The following is a 20,285-nucleotide window of genomic DNA, read 5'->3' on the forward strand; positions in this document are numbered from 1 at the left end:
TGTCCATCTGCACTAGAAAGTGAACTATAATATAGTTGGGACTTTTAAAAACCTTAACTTTAACTTTCCAGATAGTAGGCAACACATTTACCACATTCAAACGCTAAAATGTATAGAGTTACACAGTGAAAAGTTTCCCTCCCATTTTTAAAGAAGATTTATGTATTTACTTGAGAGTCAGAGTTGCACAGAAAGAGGAGAAGCATAGAGAGAGCTGGAGAGGTCTTCCATCCGATGGTTCACTCTCCAATTGGCCACAATGGTTGGAGCTGCGCTGATCCGAAGCCAGGAGCCAGGAGCTTCTTCCGGGTCTCCCACATGGGTGCAGGGGCCCAAGCATTTGGGCCATCTTCTGCTGCTTTCCTAGGTGCATTAGCGGGGAGCTGGATTGGAAGTGGAGCAGCAGAAGCACAAACCAGCGCCGATATGGGATGCTGGCATTGCAAGCAGTGGCTTAACCTGCTACACCACAGCACCGGCCCCTTCCTTCTCATTTTTATCCTCATCTACACAGTATTTCACCTCTACTGTAGGTAAACACTATTCTTAGTTTTCTGTGAGTTCTTATAGTTTCTTTATAGACACATAAGCTAATATAAATACGAATTCTGAATTTTTCCCTTTTATACAAAAACATGTGATATGAGTTATAGATATTTCCCTGTCTTTATCTACCATTTATTTATCTTTTGTCATGCAGAAAACTTTATTTCTGTGTAACTGAATTTAACTTTTATGGTATCCAGATTTTAAGTCACTGTTACTTTTTTTTAAAAAAAAGTTATATATATATTTATTTTTTTGAAAGTACTTGAACTATCAACTGCTGCCTTCCGGGTGTACATTAGTAGGAATCTGGAATTGAGACTAGAACCAGGAAACAAACCCAGGCACTCTGCTGTGGAATATGGGCATCCCAAGTAGCATATTAACTAGTATACCACACACCCCACCTCACCCAGTTACCTTTCAAAATATTAAAAGAATCATCTCCTGTTTTCTTCTGGAATTATTGTGATTTTAACTTTTATTTTAAATATTCATTCATTCAGAATTCATCCTAGCCTACTGTAATATATAAAATATGGATTCAACTTCAACCTTTTCCAAGTAGCTACTTAGTAGTCCTAATAAAAATTGTTAGTAGTTTATCTTTGCCCTAATTGTTTGAAATGTTCCTTTATTATTAAATATTTGCATATTTGGAGTATGTTTCTGATTTTTCTATCTTACCTGTTGGTCTATCTCCTTTTCAAGCACTAGTACTACACTGCTTTAATGATTGAGACTTTAAAATACATTTCAATAAATCTGACAGTATTGGTCCCCTTTTTGCTCTTATTTTCTTTCAGATGTCTCCTGGTTATTCTTGTGTGTGTACTCTTTTATATAAACTTCAGAATTAACTTTTCTTGGGGTTGGAGTTGTGGTGCAGTAGGTTAAGCTGCCACTTGGAACACTTGCATCCCATGTCAGAATGCCTGGGATTGAGTTCTGCCTCTGCTTCCCATCCAGTTCCTGCCAATGGGTACAAGCAGCAGATGATGGCTCACGTACTTGGCTTCCCATCACTCTTGTGGAAGACCTAGATGGAGTTCCTGGCTCACAGCTTTGGCCTGGCCCAGCCTCAGCTATGGTGAGCACTTGGAGAATGAACCAGGGGATGGAAAATCTCTCTTACTCTCTGTCTCCCTCCCTCCCTCCCTCTCTCTGTTGATCTGCCTTTCAAATAAAAAATAAATAAATAAATAAACTTTTAAAAAATCCAATTAAATTGTCTGGGGGGAGGAATGGGAGAAACAAAGTTAAAACAAACGTTAGAGGAATTTTAATTGAAATACAATATCTGTTAATTCAGAAAATGAACATCTTTAATAGTAATCCGTGTTTTCTTTTTATTATTTTAAATTTCTGTTTATTGTCATTTTATTAGTAAGGCAGAGGAACAGAAAGAGAGCAGAAAGACAGAGAAATATCTTCCATCTGCTGGTCCACTCCCCAAATTCCAGCAACAGCCAGGGCTGGGCCATGCCAAAGCCAGGGGCTGGAACTCAGATCTAAGTCTCTCACATGGATGGCAGGGACACAAACACTTAAGCCGTCATCTGCTGCCTCACAGAATGTACACTAGCAGGAAGCTGGATCAGAAGAGGGCAGCCAGAACCCAAACCAGGCACTCAGATATAGAACGTGGGCAACCCCATAGCGCAGCCTGACCCCTGTGCCAAATGTTCATCTCTGACCAGTGTTTCTGAGCATGTGTCTTTCCATCTATTCATTGCATTTTGTATACGTTAGTGTGGTCTTAAAGTTCTTTCATATAGGTTTTTTGTTAGGTTTTTTACTATTTGCTTTGTCATTTTCTTTTTGTTGCTATTGTAAGTGGATCTTTCTTCTTTCATTATATTTTCTATCAGGATATAGCCTGAAGACATGAAAACTATTAATTTCTATATTTTGTGCTGTGCTATCTAATTGATTTCCCTCATAATAAAATTTTAGATGATTTCTTGGGTTTTCTGGTGAGGCAATTATATTAACTGCAAATGGTAGTTTTCCTTCTCCTTCCTTTTCAACTTTTACACTAACACGTTTCTTTTACTTGTTGCATTGGCTTTTACCTCCAATACAGTATTAAATAATAGTGCTCACTTGGGTATCCTTATCTTGCTTATGATTATAGTAGAAACATTTCTTCACCATAAGCAGTTTTTAAAATATATTACTTTTACTTTGTTTGGATCTGAAAAACACACTTTTATCACAAGAGGAAAAATAAATTCTACATTATAGAATGATTTTTAAAAATCAAGACTGATTGTTGATTTTATCAAATCCTTTTCCAGCACCTATGGAGATGATAATTTGATTTTCACTTTAGATTCATTAGTGAAGGATTTATTAGATTTCCTGATAGGAGTTCCAGGAATCCTACTTTGTTGCTGTGTATTTGGTTACACTGGATATACTTCCTACTAGTAACAATAAATCTTTCTTTTAACTACAGATATTCAGAATTTATGCATATTAAATTTTTTTGTTTGGGTGTTTAGCCCTTTAAATTTTTATTTTAAAGTATTTCAAACAACACGGGAAAGTAAAAAGAGTTCAATGAGCACACATAAATTTAATATTTTTTAACATTTTGCCATATTTGTTTCATATGTAAATATCACACACACATGCTATTTTTCTTGAAGGCAGATTTGTCTGCAAGAAGCATGGGAATGTACATATCTCTTTCATATGCTGACTTCATTTTCTCTGGACATATTCCCAGAAGTGGGGTAGCTGGGTCTTATGGAGGATCTATTTTTAGTGCTTTGAGAAATTACCATACTGTTTTCCACAATGGCTATACTAATTTGATTCCTACCAACAGTACATTATTGTTCCCTTTTCTCTACATCCTCACCAACATTTGTTATTTTTTGACTTTCTGATAATAGCTATTCTAACTGGAATGAAATGTTACCTTATTGTGATTTTTAGTTTTATTTCCCTGGCATCTAGTGACACTATGCATTTTTTTCATGTGTTCGTTAGCCATTTGTATTTCTTTTGAAAAAGGTCTATTAAGATCTTTTTCCCATTTCTCAACTGGATTGTTTGTTTTTGTTGTTGAATTTCTTGAACTTCTTATATATTAATCTTTTACTGCATACATAGTTTGAAAATATTTTCTCCCATTCTATTGGTTGTTTCTTCACTCTGTTGTTTGCTTTGCTATGCAGGAGCTTCTTGGTTTGATATAATCCCATTTATTGCCTGTGCTTTTGGAGTCTTATCCAAAAAATTGTTGCTATGCCAATACCTTGGAGTGTTTCCCCCATGTTTTCCTCTAGTAATTGCTTTTTTTTATTTAATGAATGCATTTTTTTTCATAGCTACAACTTTAGGAATATACTGGTTCTTTCCCCCATACCACCCCCCCCCCCAAACTCCCATCCCACCTCCCTCTCCCTCTCCCATCTCCTTCTTCATTATGGTTCATTCTAGTTTGACTTTATACACAGAGGACCAACTCTGTGCTAAGCATATACTTCAACAATTTGCACCCCACACACACACACACAACATATAGAGCACAGTTTGGGTACAAAATTTGCAGTCAATTCTCATAGTAACTCACTAGGGACAGAGGTCCTATATGGGGAGCAAGTGCACAGTGACTTCTGTTGTTTCTTTAACAATTAACATTCTTATTTATGATGTCAGTGATCATGCGAGGCTCTTGCCATGGGCTGCCAGGGCTATGGAAGCCTTCTGTGACCATAGACTCCATTGTATTTGGACACAGCCATAAGCAAAGTGGATGTTCTCTCCTGCCTTCAGAGTCTTGGCTTTCCATGCCTGAAATGCTCTCACAGGCCTTTCAGCCAGACCGGGAAGCCTCAAGGGTTGATTCTGAGGTCAGGTATTATTTACAGTGAATGTCATTCTAGGAGTCTGCTGTGTGGACTGCTTCCCATATTGGACTTTCCCTGCTTTTTTTTTTTTTTTGACAGGCAGAGTGGACAGTGAGAGAGAGAGAGACAGAGAGAAAGGTCTTCCTTTTCCATTGGTTCACCCTCCAATGGCCGGCACGCTGCGGCCGGTGCACCGCGCTGATCCGAAGGCAGGAACCAGGTGCTTCTCCTGGTCTCTCATGGGGTGCAGGGCCCAAGCACTTGGGCCATCCTCCTCTGCACTCCCGGGCCACAGCAGAGAGCTGGCCTGGAAGAGGGGCAACCGGGACAGGGTCCAGTGCCCCGACCGGGACTAGAACCCAGTGTGCCGACGCCACAAGGAGGAGGATTAGCCTATTGAGCTGTGGCGCCAGCCTTTCCCTCCTTTTTAATTCTATTATTTTTACCAGGTACTTGATGTTATTTATATGATCATTTTACACTTAAACCCACCCCTATGTTGACTTTGACAATTAATATGATCATTTTAACAGTTAAGATGGCATTTAAATCACTGATTTTTATGGATCCTCTAGTAGTTTCATAGTTTCAGGTCATATATTTAGATCTTTGACCGATTTATTTATTTTTTTTAAATTTAACTTTTATTTAATGAATATAAATTTCCAAAGTACAGCTTATGGGTTACAATGGCTTCCCCCTCCCAAAACTTCCCTCCCACCCGCAACCCTCCCCTTTCCCGCTCCCTCTCGCCTTCCAGTCACATCATGATTCATTTTCAATTCTCTTTATATACAGAAGATCAGTTTAGTATATATTAGGTAACGATTTCAACAGTTTGCCCCATATAGCAACACAAAGTGAAAAAAAATACTGTTGGAGTACTAGTTATAGCATTAAATAAGAGTGTACAGCACATTAAAGACAGAGATCCTACATAATATTTTTTTAAAAAATTAATTAATTTTCTATGCCATTTCCAATTTAACACCAGGTTTTTTTTTTCATTTCCAATTATCTTTATATACAGAAGATCGATTCAGTATATAATTAGTAAAGATCTCATCAGTTTGTACCCACGCAGAACCACAAAGTGTAAAAATACTGTTTCAGTACTAGTTATAGCATCACTGCACATTAGACAACACATTAAGGACAGATCCCACATGGGATGTAAGTACACAGTGACTTCTGTTGCTGACTTAACAATTTGACACTCCTGTTCATGGCGTCAGTAATCTCCCTAGGCTCTAGTCATGAGTTGCCAGGGCTATGGAAGCCTTTAGAGTTCGCTGACTTTGATCTTATTCCGATAGGGTCACAGTCAAAGTGGAAGTTCTCTCCTCCCTTCAGAAAAAGGTACCTCCTTCTTTGATGGCCCCGTTCTTTCCACTGGGGTCTCACTCGCAGAGATCTTTCATTTAGGTCTTTTTTTTTTTTTTCTTTTCCAAGGTATCTTGGCTTTCCATGCCTACAATACTCTCATGGGCTCTTCAGCCAGATCCGAATGCCTTAAGGGCTGATTCTGAGGCCAGAGTGTTGTTTAGGACGTCTGCCATTCTATGAGTCTGCTGTGTATCCCACTTCCCATGTTGGATCTTTCTCTCCCTTTTTGATTCTATCAGTTAGTATTAGCAGATACTTGTCTTGTTTGTGTGATCCCTTTGATTCTTAGACCTATCAGAGCCATCGAATGTGAACTGAAATTGATCACTTGGACTATTTAGATGGCATTGGTACATGCCACCTTGATGGGATTGTATTGGAATCCCCTGGCACATTTCTAACTCCATCATTTGGGGCAAGTCTGATTGTGCATGTCCCAAATTGTACATCTCCTCCCTCTCTTTTTCCACTCTTAAATTTAACAGGGATCACTTTTCAGTTAAAATTTAAACACCTAAGAATAATTGTGTGTTAATTACAGAGTTCAACCACTAGTACTACAACAACAACAACAAATACTAAAAAGGATAAAGTATTACATTGTACATCTAGAGTCAGGACAAGAGCTGATCAGGTCATTGTTTCTTATAGTGTCCATTTCACTTCAACAGGTTTCCCCTTTGGTGCTCAGTTGTCGCGGATCAGGGAAAACAAATGATATTTGTCTCTTTGGGACTGGCTTAATTCACTCAGCATGATGTTTTCCAGATTCCTCCATCTTGTTGCAAATGACTGGGTTTCATTGTTCCTTACTGCTGTATAATATTCTGTGGAGTACATGTCCCATAATTTCTTTATCCAGTCTACTGTTGATGGGCATTTGGGTTGGTTCCAGGTCTTAGCTATTGTGAATTGAGCTGCAATAAACATTAATGTGCAGATGGCTTTTTTATTAGCCAAATTAATTTCCTTTGGGTAAATTCCAAGGAGTGGGATGGCTGGGTTGTATGGTAGGGTTTATGTTCAGGTTTCTGAGGAATCTGCAGACTGACTTCCATAGTGGCTTAACCAGTTTGCATTCCCACCAACAGTGGGTTAGTGTCCCTTTTTCCCCACATCCTCTCCAGCATCTATTGTTGGTAGATTTCTGAATGTGAGCCATTCTCACCGGGGTGAGGTGAAACCTCATTGTGGTTTTGATTTGCATTTCTCTGATTGCTAGTGATCTTGAACATTTTTTCATGTGTCTGTTGGCCATTTGGATTTCTTCTTTCGAAAAATGTCTATTGAGGTCCTTGGCCCATCTCTTAAGTGGGTTGTTTGTTCTGTTGTTGTGGATTTTCTTGATTTCTTTGTAGATTCTGGTTATCAACCCTTTATCTGTAGTATAGTTTGCAAATATTTTTTCCCATTCTGTCGGTTGCCTCTTCACTTTCCTGACTGTTTCTTTTGAAGTACAGAAACTTCTCAATTTTTTGCAATCCCAAATGTTAATTTTGGTTTTGACTGCCTGTGCTCCTGGGGTCTTTTCCAAGAAGTCTTTGCCTGTACCTATATCTTGCAGGGTTTCTCCAATGCTCTCTAATAATTTGATGGTTTCGGGTCGTAGATTTAAGTCTTTAATCCATGTTGAGTGAATTTTTGTGTAAGGTGAAAGGTATGGGTCTTGCTTCAAGCTTCTGCATGTGGAAATCCAATTTTCCCAGCACCATTTATTGAATAGGCTGTCCTTATTCCAGGGATTAGTTTTGGATCTTTGATCAAATATAAGTTGGCTGTAGATGTTTGTATTGATTTTTGGTGTTTCTATTCTGTTCCATTGGTAGATCTTTGACCCATTTAGAGTTGATTTTTTTAATAGGGTATGAAGTAGCAGTATTGTTTTAACCTTTACCATGTGGAAGTCCAGTTTTTCCAACTTCATTTATTGAAGAGACTGCCCTTTATCCAGTGAATTTTCTAAAAAGATTTATTTATTTAAAAGGCAGAGTGACAGAGAAAGAGAGACAGAGGGAAAGAGATTTTCCATCCTCCATCCCCTGGTTCACCCCCCAAATGATTGCAATTCGCAGGGCTGGGCCAGGCTAAAACCACGAGCCTGGAACTTCCTCCTGGTCCTTTACATGGGTGGTAGAGTCCCAAGTACTTAGGCCATCTTCCCAGGTGCATGAGTAAGGAGCTGGACTAGAAGTGGAGCAGCCAGGACTCAAACTGGTGCTCCAATATGGGATACTGATGTCATAGGTGGCTTAACCATTGTACCACAAGGCCAGCCCCCAGGGAATGTTTTTAGCACCTTTGTTAAAAATGAGTTGGCTGGCCGGTGCCGTGGCTTAACAGGCTAATCCTCTGCCTTGTGGCGCTGGCACACTGTGTTCTAGTCCCGGTTGGGGCGCCGGATTCTGTCCCGGTTGCCCCTCTTCCAGGCCAGCTCTCTGCTATGGCCCGGGAAGGCAGTGGAGGATGGCCCAAGTGCTTGGGCCCTGCACCCCATGAGAGACCAGGAGAAGCACCTGGCTCCTGCCTTTGGATCAGCGTGATGCACCGACCGAAGCGGCCATTGGAGAGTGAACCAACGGCAAAAAGGAAGACCTTTCTCTCTGTCTCTCTCTCTCTCACTGTCCACTCTGCCTGTCAAAAAAAAAAAAAAAAAAAAAAAGTTGGCTACAGATACATGGATTTACTTCCGGTGTTTCTATTCTGTTCTATTGGTCTACACATCTATCTTTATGTCAGTACCATGCTGTTTTGGTTGTAATAGCAACCTTATGGTATATCTTTGGAGTCTGATATTGTGATGGTTCTGGCTTTGTTTTTATTGTTCAAGAGTGATTAGGCTATTTGGGGGTCTTTTTTGTTCCCATATGAAATTTTAGAGGCCAGCATTGTGGCACAGCAGGTTAAACTGCTGCTTGTAATGCCAGTATCCCATAGAAGTGCCAATTGGAGTTCCAACTGCTCCACCTCCAATCCAGCTCCCTACTAATGCACCTGGGAAAGCAATGGAAGACAACCTAAGTACTTGGGCCTCTGCCACTCATGTGGGAGACTAGGATGGAGTTTTGAGCTCCTGGCTTTGGCATGACCCAGCCCAGAAAAGTTATGGCCATTTGGAGAATAAACCAGAGGAAGGAAGATCTCTCTCTCCCTCTCACTTTCTGTAGCTTTGCCTTTCAAGTAAATAAAAATAAATCATGAAATTTTTTTTTGTTTTTGTTTTTGTTTTTTATAATCCTGTGAAAAATATCATTGGTATTTTTATGGGGTCTGCATTGAATCTCTACATCACTTTGGATAGTATGGAAATTTATATGACTCTTATAACCCATGAGCATGGATGAACTTGCCATCTTTTTGTGTCTTTTTCAATTTCTTTCATTGGTGTTTGCAATTTTCATTGTAGAGATCTTTCACATCCTAGGTTAAATTTATCCTAAGATATTTAAACTTTTTGTAGCCATTGTCAACAGAATTGCTCTTGTAAGTTCTTTCTTAGCAGGATCATTGTTGACATATAAAAATTTTACTCATTTTTGTTTGGTGATTTTGTATCCTACAACATTGCTGAATTCATTTTATTGATCCTAATAGGCTGTTGGTTCCCATATGTATAGAATCATGTCATTTGCAAACAGAAATAATGTGACTTCCTCCTTTCTGACTTGTATATCTTTTAATTCTCTCTCTTGCCTAATGACTCTGGCTAAAACTTCCAGAACTATACTGAATAAGAACGAGAAGAAGGGACATCCTTGGGTGTTCTGTATCTTAGTGGATATGCCTCCAGCTTTTTCCTCCTCAATATGAATAGCCTTTATTATACTGAAGTATGTTCTTTCCATATCTAATTCATTCAATTTTTTGAAAAATTTTTAAGTTATAATTTGAAACATTTTAATCAGTTATATAGTTGTATATTTACTGCAAAAGGCAGAGAGACAGAGAACTCTCATCTGCTGGTTCACTCTCCAAATGCCTATAGCAGCCATGCTGGGTCTACTATATAGATGGCAGGGCAGAATTACTTAACCATCATCTGCTACCTCCCATGGTGTACATTAGCAGGAGGCTATAATCAGGAGCAGAGCTGGCACTTGAACCATGCACTCCAGTTTGGGATACAGGCATCCCAAGTGGAGTCATAAGAGCTGCTCCAAACACCCACTCCCATTTTTTTCTTTTTTATGCCCAAATTGCCCCCAAACTTTGCTTTTGTGCTCTTCTGCTGATTCTCTTTTAGTCTTTTAAGGCTTTGTGTATTTTTTTTTTAAGGATTCCTGGTTCCTTTTAATGGAGATCATTCATCTGGGAGCTGAGACTGCTCCTAAGTATTGTATTGTCATTGCCTGTAGGCCCTTCAGGAATAAGAAATAACATTTTTAAAAAGGTTTATTTATTTATTTATTTATTTGAAATGCAGAGTTACATAGAGAGAGGGAGAGAGGGAGAGAGGGGAGAGAGAGAGAGAGAGAGAGAGAGAGAGAGAGAGAGAGAAAGACCTGAAAGAAGCTCCTGGCTTTGGATTGACTCAGCTCCGGCCATTGCAGCCACTGGGGAGTGAACCATTGGATGGAAGACCTCTCTCTCTCTCTCTCTCTCTCTCTCTGCCTCTCTGTAACTTTGCCTTTCAAATAAATAAATCTTTTTTTAAAAAAGTAATGAGTTTATATTGCAAATTTTTTTTTGACAGGCAGAGTTAGATAGTGAGAGAGAGAGACAGAGAGAAAGATCCTCCTTCTGTTGGTTCACCCCCAAATGGCCACTACGGCCAGCACGCTGCGCCAATCCGAAGCCAGGAGCCAGGTGCCTCCTCCTGGTCTCCCACGCGGGTACAGTGCCCAAGGACCTGGGCCATCCTCCACTGCCTTCCAGGGCCACAGTGGAGAGCTGGACTGGAAAAGGAGCAACTGGGATAGAACCCAGCGCCCCAACCAGGACTAGAACCCGGTGTGCCAGCGCTGCAGGCGGAGGATTAGCCTGTTGAGCCATGGTGCCGACCTATATTGCAAATTTATATAAAAAATATTTCAATATTTTTACCAAATTTCCTTGATTTTATATTAGTATTTCTTAAGAAAATACTGCTTTCTAATGACTTGACATAATTATTGATTTGGTTTATCCTTCAATTTACATAAAATAGCTTCAAAATAATATCAACAACTCAACTAATAAAATGCTAAATGAGGTTTTAAATTTATTTACAGCTTTTATTTGTTCTCTAAATATATCCATATCCATGTAAAAAAAGAAATCATACAAAAACTAGAAGAAATCTGGGGCTAAATTCTTTTATACTTGAGAAAATCCTTTTTAACTGTGGCTGAAAGTCAAGAAAATACTGATAAATTGGATTACATAAAATTTAAAAGCCTTTTGCTTGGCATAATTGAGTCACAACTACTTAATTCTGCTGTTGTAGTGTAAAAGCAGACATAGACAATATGTTAATAAATGCACATGGCTGTGTTTCAGTGAAACTTTATTTATAGGTGGTAAAATATGAATTTATTATGATCTTCACATGCTACAAATGTTATTCTCCTTTTGATTTGAAAGAAAAAAAACTTTAAAAATGTGACAACCATCCTTAGCTTTTGAGCCATACCAAACCAGGTGGTGAGCCAGATATGATCCCTCAGGAGGCAGTTTGCTGATCCCTCATCTAAATGATATCTGCTAGGTCTCCTTCAGTTCTAAAAGACAAAGAACACATTGAATCTCCAAATCCTTTACTGAATCTCCATATTTTCCTTTGAATGTCTTCTGGTAATGGAGACCTTAGTAAAATTTACAAAGAAACAAAATTCTTTGTTACTTGTTTTAGTGTCCTTCCTCTAGGGTAAACAACTAATTAGAATCTTTTTAAAAAATATTTTATTTATTTTATTTGAAAGGCAGAGTTACATAGAGGCAGAGGCATAGGGCCGGGGCAGGTCTTCCACCCGCTGGTTCACTCCCCAGATGGCTGCAACGGCCGGAACTGAGCCGATCTGAAGCCAGGAGCCAGGAGCTTCTTCCCAGTCTCCCTTGTGGGTACAGGGGCCCAAAGACTTGGGCCATCTTCTACTGCTTTCCCAGGCCATAGCAGAGAGCTGGATCGGAAGTGGAGCAGCCAGGACTTGAACTGGTGCCCATAGTAATGCTGGCACTGCAGGGTGTGTCTTTACCTGCTAGGGCAGGCCCTGAATTAGAATCTTTACAATAGTAACTCTTTCAGAATAAAGCAAATATTACATTAATCTAGAATAAAATAAAATGTATGTACAGAATTGTTATCTTGTGTAAATATGTAACTTTTTTCATTGAAACAGTGTTGCGGGGCCAGCGCTGTGGCGCACTAGGTTAATTCTCTGCCTGTGCGCTGGCATCTCATATGGGCTCCAGTTCTGGTCCCAGTTGCTCCTCTTCCAGTCCAGCTCTCTGCTGTGGCCCAGGAGGGCAGTGGAGGATGGCCCAAGTGCTTGGACCCCTGCGCCTGCATGGGAGACCAGGAGGAGGCACCTGGCTCCTGGCTTTGGATCGGCATAGCTCTGGCTCAGAACTACCTGGAGTGTTTGGTTAGAAATGCAGAGTCCTAGATTGTCAAATCTGAATCAGAAACTCTAGGAATGCATTTACAACAATTTCCACAGAAGGTTATCAGGCACATTAAAATTTCAAGACCAAATTAAAGAGAAAACAAATTAATGAAGTTTTAGGACTAGTGAAAAAGTTCCAATTGTACACAGGAAGCAGTATCATTAAATTTAACAGTAGCTTAAAGAACATTTCCGCTTATCATCTGTTCTTACAGAGCAATAAGTTAGATTTATTTAGATCCATTTCCATAAAAAAATACATACAATTTGGGAACTGGTGTCAAGACTATTTGTTTTGACAGATTCTTCCTCCTGTTAGAGTTATGTAAATCTCCAAAAGTATACAAATGTCTAGGCATTTATCACATCTATAATAAGAACAGTAACAGACAGACTAAAACTACTGTCTGGGTTCCATTTCTGACAAATGACATGATTAATTTGTTTCACTGATGTTTTTCGAACTGAGAGTTTGAATAGGTAGGGCCATTTGAAGATTGCTAATAGCTTTATTTTCTATTGAAGCAACTCTCTGGTGGGAGTTTCATGAAAGAGTTAAAGTAATCAAAGATGCTTTGTTTGCCTGGATTACAGCTTTATCTCCCTCTGGCAAAAATCCAAGATCTGCTTGTCAGAAGATGATGGTGTCAGGCAATTGTAGACTATTCAGACATCCTAAGGATGCTTTACAACAGCATGTTCTGCTCTCAATGCCTGCTGACTTCATGTTTGTATACCAGCAATCTTAGTAAAAACAGTGCTGTTTTTAAATCCTCAGTACTTTATGTATCATTGTTGTGTTGTCCTCGATCCACTACAGAGCCTTGGAGAAGTACTCTTACTTTAGGAATAAGAACTTTTCCTTATTTATATTCGAGAGAAAAAAAGAAAAGATTTTTTTTTTTGTTTGGTTTGTTGAGACTTTATCCTCTGGGAGACAGGTGTTTGGCATGGTGGTTAAGATGCCGTTGGGAATGGCTGCATCCCATATCGGTGTAACCGGTTTTAAGAATTGGCTCCACTGCCAATTCAAATTTCCTGCTAATGAGCACGCTGGGAGGCAGCAGGTGATGGCTCAAGTATAGTTGGGTCCCTGCCATCCTGTGGGGGTGCTGGGTTGAGTTACTGGCTCCTGGCTTTAGCCTGGCTCAGTTTTGGCTGTTGGCAGGCATTTGGGGGAGCGAAACAGTGGATGGCAAATCTCTCTTTGTCTGGCTCTCTCCTTCCCATCACCACTTACTCTAATGTTCTGCCTGAACAGAAAGTTAGAGATAAGAGCCAGATCCAGGAATCAAACCCAGGGACTCCAATGTGGACCATAGGCAATTTGACCAGATTCTTAACTGCTTGGCTAATTGCCTGCCCCCAAAAATGGACTGTAATGTTTTCAAATAACTTTGTAAAACTGTAAAAGAAAGTTTGTTTCTTTTGCTTTTATTCCTATTTTTTTAAGTTTGTTTTTTGTTTATTTGTTTTTAGTCTCTGCCCTCTGACTTGATTCCCCTAGTACTTGGAAGTGCGTATTTGATGGGTCATTACCACTTTACTGTGAACTGATAATGAAAAATATTTGCTCTTAAATCATAACCTGCTTCTGGTGGTGATTATATATTTATATATGTTAAAATTCATACAGCTATGTGCCAGAAAGGGCAATTTTGCTGTATGATATATTTTTTAAAGATTTATTTTATTTATTTTAAAGAGTTACAGGGAGAGGGAGAAACAGAGAGGGAGAGAGATCTTCCATCTGCTGGCTCACTCCTCATATTGCCACAATGGCCAGGGCTGGGGCAGGCCAAAGCCAGGAGCCAGGAGATCCCTCCAAGTCTCCCATGTGGGTACAGCGGCCCAAGAACTTGGGCTGTCCTCTGCTGCTTTCACAGGAGCATTGGCAGGAACTGGACTGGAGGTGGAGCAGCCAGGACACAAACTGGCACTGGTAGGGGATGCCAGCACTGCAGGTGGCAGCTTTACCCACATTGCCACAATGCCAGCTCCTGTAAGATATTTTTAAAATAAAAAAAATTTAGTGTTGTGGCACAGTAGGTTAAGCCACCACCTGCGCTACCAGCATCCCATATCAGAGTGCTAGTTTGAGTGCCAGCTGCTCTGTTTCCATTCCAGCTTTCTGGTAATATGTCTGGGCAGGCAACAGTCAATGACCGAACTACTCGGGTCCTGCCACCTATTTGAGAGACCAGGAGAGAGTTCCTGACTCCTAGCTTTGGCCTGCCCCAGACCTGGCTAATGTGGCCATTTGGGGAATGATTTGGGGGATGAAAGCTCTCTCTGTCCCTCTTCCCACCCTCCCACCCCTGTCTGTAACTCTTCCTTTCAATAAATAAAGAAATCTTTTAAAACTGCTTGAACAGTAAAAATAAAAATGAATATCATTAATATCAGAATTTCAGATACTCCATTCCAGACAAGCAGACTCTATTATACTAAAAATTCCTCTCTTTTAACCATCAGTCTTTGTACCTAAATTTCCTAGAATAATAGTTCAAGTGAGCCACAAGATCAATCTAAGACATGCAAAACAAAAAACTTTGGTCTTTTCCTGTGTGATTCATATTTACTTCTGCTGTGACAATGGTCCTTGTTCCTTAAGTCTGTTGGTTACTTCATAGTCACTTACAGGGTCTGTGCTGAAACTTGAGATATATTTTGGGCATTTTCCCAATGACCACTTTATTAATGCCTTTTGCCTTTCTCCACCAAGAGAAAGAATCACAAATAGTCCAAAGAATTACTTTTCTCTAACACAGCTACACAGAAGACTGTCAGTATAAATGCTTAAGCATTAAGGATGCACAAGCAAAATAAAATTAAAAGAGGACAGACATGGACCTTGATTTATTATAGTTCCTTGCACATTAACTCATTTGCAATGTTCAAGGAACTTACCCAGACTTTGTGCCAAAATCATTGTGTATGTTTCTATCAGAATGTAATATCTGCAAAGGGTTTCCAAATTTACTTCAAAGCACTTACTTTTTGTGTTTCATTTTTAAAAAGCCTCAAAATGTCTCTCTCATCCTAACAAGATGCCAGCACTAGATTTGGCAAGACAGAGGGAATATTTCATCCTTGCTACGGGTCTTCCTCAGTTGCCAGGAGACAGGCTTCCTAGACAGCTGCCTGCTTATACTCTACACCAGCTGCTACCCCTTTCCTGAGCCAAACCCATGTGCTTCCTTGATGCTAAAAAACCCTGCAGGTGCTTCTCCATAGGTGATATTAGTATATTGATCCTCTCGTCAATGTGTACTGACTAGTAGATTTTTTAAAGCCAGCCAAATTATGCCAAAAATGAGGGGATAAATCAGGGAAATATTTTTATAGTATATGAGTGACTATTACACGCAATATATATGGTAGGAATTTATCCAAGCAGGTCCTACTTTTGTTCAGCCTGAAGCATGATTAGTTACATATCCTGTCTAAACCATACTCTGTGTGTGTCTGTGTGTGTGTGTGTTCTGTTAATTAAATACTTAGAGATTCAACTAGTTATGGACTGAGAAATCATGATCTGCCTGGATGATATCCTAGTGTTCTACCCTCTGCCTTGCAACTTGGTGTTGAATGAATCCAGTCTACTTCAGTGGCATTGATCATTCCTAATATTATAGAGACTGAAGCAGATCTCCTGAGTAAAATTACTTGGATACCTGGCAGAATGCCTGACAAAGTATGGCTGTCCTGGTATGGAAATACCTAAGATTATCCAAGATGACCAGAAGTTCTTGGGATTTGTTATGTAATTCTGTTGACTCATGTAAAAACTATCCAGTAAGGGCAGGTGTTTGGTGTAGTGGTTAAGAAACCGCTTGAGATCCCACATCACATATTGGAGTGTTTGGGTTTAAGTCCTGACTCCTCTCCATATTCTGGTTTCCTGCTATTGCATACCCTTGGAGGCAGCAGGTGATGGCCCAGGTGCTTGGACCCCTGCCACCCTTGTGGGAAACCTTGGTGGAGTTCTGGGCTCCTGGCTCCAGCTTGGCTCAGCCTCTGTGGGCATTTGGGGAGTGAACCAGCCGATGGAAGATCTCCGTGTCCTCCTAGTCTCTTGCTCTCACTCTCACTCTGCCTTTCAAAAGATGAAACATTTTTAAAAAATAAAATAAAATCCAGAGTGCCATCATTCTCCATCTAGATGTCCTTTCCTTCACTTACCTAGCTGGATAATTTCTCCCTGTCCTTTAAGAATCAGCTCAAGTGCTGCTTCCTCTGGGATACCTCCTGCAGCATTTGTTCTGGATTAGGTACTTGTATTTCTGAAGCACATGTAGCTCATGTCAGCTCTTAGCACATTGTAATGTATTTGCTATTTACTACTCCAAAGTCTCTTTGAAGACACAGAATAGTTTTAGTCATACCTATATTTGAACACTGAGCACAGTGCTTGCGTGGGGTTGGGCTCAATAAACAGCTGTTAGCTGAATGAGTAAAAAATTTGAATTTATTGAATTTATTTTCACTCTGTCAACCAGTATTTATTGCATAATTGTTGACTATTCAATGTTGAGCTATACCTTATATGGAAAAAATACAAAATTTAATTTTCATGAAGAATTTTCACACTCTAGCTGAAGAATATAATTAAAACATAGTCAAATTTATCACAATTGTCCAAATACACTTTCCCCACTTCCCACACACTTCTTAATCTATTCTATCTTGTGCTCTTGTGCTAAGCTTTCGCCAATAAATGACACTTAGGAAGATCACAATGACTTCGACACTGCTGGGCCCAGGAGAAAGTTTACAATCCTTGCCTTACTTGTCCTCTTAGCAGTATTCCATGATGTTTAGATTTCCATATTTTCCCTTTTCTTCCATGGTATTGCTTTCTAGTTTTCCTTCTACCTCTGTGTTTAGTCCTTCTCAGGGTCCTTTTCTAGTCCATTTTCTGCTACCTGACCTTAAAATATTAAGGTTCCTAAAGGTATGGGGCTTGGCCTTATTTCCTTATTCCTCTACAAGCCATTCTTGGGTGCTCTGATTTTAATACACGACTTCAGTTACCATCTGTACATCCGTGACTTTTAGGTGTATGTCTCTAGCCCAAACACCATTTTTGAGCTTGTCAGCACATACAGTTGTCGGTTCAGTACTTGGATGTTTCACCAGGTGCCTCAGTTTCAACAAATCATTGTCTTTATGTGTTTATCCATCCATCCTGGTCCTCAAGCCAAAACTGAAGGATTAACATTGACGCCCTTCTGCTTCCCTACTTATTTCCAGTCTGTCTTTAAGTCTTGGCATTTAATCTCCTTTTCTCAAATCTGTTCATTTTTGACCTTGTCCCACTCTTCTCATCCTAGTCCTAGCTACTACCATCATTGGTCACCTACACTGTTGCAATAGTCTCCTAATTGATATGTTTGAATCTGGTCTTACTCTCTTCCAATCTGTTCTTTCTTCATAGTGACAAATATCTGGAGTGATTTTTTTTAAGGCTGACCTTATCATGTTGTTCCCCAGTGTGAAAACTTTCAGTGGTAATCCTTTACTCTCAAAGACCAGAGACCAAATTAGTTAACTAGAGCTAAAAGACCCTCCTGTGTGTATGACCTGGTCCCTGCCCTTTTTTCTAGCTCTAGCTCTTTCTCTCCTCACATTCTATACTGCAGGCCCACAAGATTTCTTTCAGTTCTTTGAGCATAGTATGCTTCTTTCTACCTCTGAGTCTTACCTATGCCAGTCCCTCTGACGGTGTCATTCTCCTCCTTCTTCTTAATCTTATTCTACCAGTCCTTTAGAGTGCAGCTCAGATACCACTTTGTTGTGACATTAGGCCAAGACTTTCCCGTATACGCTCTCAGAGCAACCTGTTTTTCCTTTGTATTTATCACAGTTGGAATGGCTAAACTATTGTCATTTTCACCACTGAATCCCCAGCTTCTAACACTACACCTTGTGGATAATGTTCAGTTGGTTGAATAAATTAACTAACCTATCCCCATCTGGCTTCTACTTTCAAGATGAAAATTTTCTTTTTCTTTTTGCCTTTTAGTTTTTGGTTTTAAATACATAAGATTATTATGAATTATGTCATAATTCCTAATGCTGTAAAAGGGTCACCTCATTTTCATACTTTCCTTAATTTGGAGTAATTGAATGTTTAATTTTGAAATCTCTAGTATTTAATTTTATAGTTTAATTTTGAAATCATTAGTATTTAATGAAGATGTTAAGGTAAATTCTCTTCACCATTTTATAAAATTTCATGTAGACCTAATTGTTTAGGTTGATTTTTCTTAAGTCATTAAATGTGGTTGGTTGGCTATTTCCAATAGCAGTGCAGGTAATTGGATTGCCATACAGTAGGCTTGCCTAGGCCCATTACCAAGGTGGCAGTGGAAAAGCTCCCAAGTTCAATAAAAGAGACTAAGCCCCAATGTTCAAGAATTTTTCAGGGGCTGGTGTTGTGGCATAGCAGGTAAAGCCACTGCCTGTGACTCTAGCATCTCTGATGGGCACAGGTTCAAGTCCCAACTGCTTTACTTCTGATCCAGCTCCCTGCTAATGCACCTGGGAAAAGCAGCAGAGGATGGCTCAGGTGCTTGTGTCCCTGCCACCCACGTGAGAGACCTGGAAGAAACTCCTGGCTCTGGCTTCGACCTGGCCCAGCCTCAGCTGCTGCGGCCATTTGGAGAGTGAACCAGTGAATGGAAGGCTCCCTCAGTAACTCTGCCTTTCAAATAAATAAATCTTAAAAAACTTTACTACTTTCTGCTTGCACCTTTTTTGCTATAAGCAAGTCATGTGTCCCCAGATAGATAGCAAGGATGGAAAAATAGGCTCTATTTCTTCATGAGATGGACTGCAAAGTTACCCTGCAGACAAAGAGACACACATACAGGAATGGGAATAATTTGCGAACATTTTCACAACTTACTACATAAGAATTTCCTCCCTTTCCAGTCCCGTTAAATGTGGACTTATGCTTAGAATCTGTGTGTAGGTTATATCCACTCTATACTGCCCAAAGTTGAGAATTTTGGATGATATAGAATTCTGTTGAATAATATAAACATCATATTCATGAGCTAACACAGGCTAAAGAAGAGAAAATTTTATTCATTACCTGAATGAGTGACACCATCAATTTAAAATCCATTTGGATTATATTTTGATCTCATGTACAGTGGCCCTGAAGCACAAAACTAGATTTAGTTTCTAAATGTGGGCATTGGTAAGTGGGAGGAAATGATGTCTGAGCTGAAACCTAAAGCCTGCAGAAGATCTAGTCAGGGAGGAAAATATTTTAAGCAGAAGGAAATATGACAGAAAACCAATTTTGTGGATCTATTTTTGTGTCACATGAGATACTGGAGATACTAAGTAGGTATCTCACAATACCATTTACTTACCATTTTTTTTATTAAACTTTTATTTAATGAATATAAATTTCCAAAGTATAGCTTATGGGTTACAATGGCTTCCCCCCTCCCATAACTTCCCTCCCGCCCGCAACCCTCCCCTTTCCCGTTCCCTCTCCCCTTCCATTCATGTAAAGATTCATTTTCAATTCTCTTTATATACAGAAGATCAGTTTAGTATATATTAGGTAAAGATTTCAACATTTTGCCCACATAGCAACGTAAAGTGAATAAACTACCATTGGATTACTAATTATAGCATTAAATAGCAATGTACAGCACATTAAAGACAGAGATCCTACATAATTTTTTTTTCAAATTAATTAATTTTCTATGCCATTTCCATTTTAACACCAGGTTGTTTTTTTTTTTTCATTTCCAATTCTCTTTATGTACAGAAGATCAATTCGGTATCGGACTGGCCGCAAATGGTGTAGTCAGAAATGTGCCAGGGGATTCCAACACAATCCCACCCAGGTGGCATGTACCAATGCCATCGCACTAGTCCAAGT

General features: G+C 39.5%; 1 protein-coding gene across 1 annotated transcript in view; it reads left to right on the forward strand.

Moving 5' to 3' along the window:
- Window positions 1-20,285, forward strand: part of EFCAB5 (EF-hand calcium binding domain 5) — a 138,160-nt gene that overhangs the window by 14,701 nt on the left and 103,174 nt on the right. The gene's annotated exons all lie outside the window — the stretch shown is intronic.

Source organism: Lepus europaeus, chromosome 18 (assembly GCF_033115175.1).
Source record: "Lepus europaeus isolate LE1 chromosome 18, mLepTim1.pri, whole genome shotgun sequence".
Classification (NCBI taxonomy): domain Eukaryota; kingdom Metazoa; phylum Chordata; class Mammalia; order Lagomorpha; family Leporidae; genus Lepus; species Lepus europaeus.